General features: G+C 38.7%; 1 long non-coding RNA gene across 1 annotated transcript; it reads left to right on the forward strand.

Annotated features, from left to right (window-relative positions):
• Positions 1–610: 610 nt before the first annotated feature.
• LOC142994592 (uncharacterized) lies at positions 611–942 on the forward strand. The gene is made up of 3 exons (XR_012961415.1): positions 611–655; positions 728–798; positions 884–942. It is a non-coding gene; the product is annotated as an uncharacterized LOC142994592 (long non-coding RNA).
• The last annotated feature ends 232 nt before the right edge of the window (positions 943–1,174 follow it).

The raw sequence follows: 1,174 nt of genomic DNA on the forward strand, positions 1-1,174 counted from the left end.
CCAGTGTACTGAAGCGAGAACTGGAGTGATTTGTTCAAATGTTTGGTTTTTACTGCAGTTATTGTCAAGGTTTAGCACAGGCTTTAGCAATTCTGGCAACTGCTAAAGGTGGAAGAAATATTGAGCAATTTTTCCAACGACAAATAAGGGTGTGGCTCATCTGTTACATCTAAGCCACATATCAACATAGTTAATTTGAACTAATATTGAAACAACCCTGTGGACACGGTAATTAATCAATCAACCTGTATTGTCTGGTATGGTGGATGGTTCTTAGTGAATACATTCAACCTTTCCAATTAAATTTGAATTTGAAACAAACAACAAATAAACAGTATATATTCAAATAAGTAAACATAAATTATATATACTGTATAATGTATGTATCCTTTTTAATTTAAATTATCCATTAAAAACAAACTCAAACTGTCTAGACGAGTTGGTCACCTGTGATAACTGAGCCACACCTCCACATGATGAAAAATACCTGAAACCTTGCCTAATGTGAGGAAATATTTACAAAACAATCCTGTTAGCTAATGAGGTGACGTCCGGTCCTGTAAGTGTATTTGAGAGAAGCTCATCCTTCAGAGCGACACAATCACAGCAACAGCAACTCAACTTACTCAACAACTATTCCATTCAGGGATTGACTGTAAGTAGATTCTTTGTCTGTGTCAGTTGGGGGACTGGTCAAGAGCTTTCATTAATAGTCTATTTCCAACAGGTGTGAACACTGAAACCATGCTGAAGATATTCATTCTCGTTTGCCTCCTGAGCTTGACTCTGGCTCGTCCTGTGAGTGTGACATTCTTAAAATCTGTAACAATGTTCTTGTATTTCTTATGCCACATCAACTTTACACTTTGTGGGTTTTCTACAGATGGATGAAGAGCTCAAACGAGTTGCACGGTCTAAAAGCCCTGAGTCTGGGTCCAACTCCAACTCCAATTCTGATATGGTGAGTGCAACCTGTTTCTGAAATAATTCCATACTCATCACAACACACTGTCTTGACGGCCTTAGACCAGCGCTTCTCTGTCCTCCTCTTTGCATATTTTCCATCTCTCCCAGACCTTGATTGCCTGTGTGTAAGGACATGGGAAACATATGAGACCACAGCTGAGAACCACCCTCCTTAGAGCATCATCTACTGTAAATGTAATTCTAAATT

The sequence above is a fragment of the Genypterus blacodes genome, unplaced genomic scaffold (genome assembly GCF_046128005.1).
Source record: "Genypterus blacodes isolate CSIRO-AG114 ecotype Tasmania unplaced genomic scaffold, CSIRO-AGI_Gbla_v1 ptg000030l_1, whole genome shotgun sequence".
NCBI lineage: Eukaryota > Metazoa > Chordata > Actinopteri > Ophidiiformes > Ophidiidae > Genypterus > Genypterus blacodes.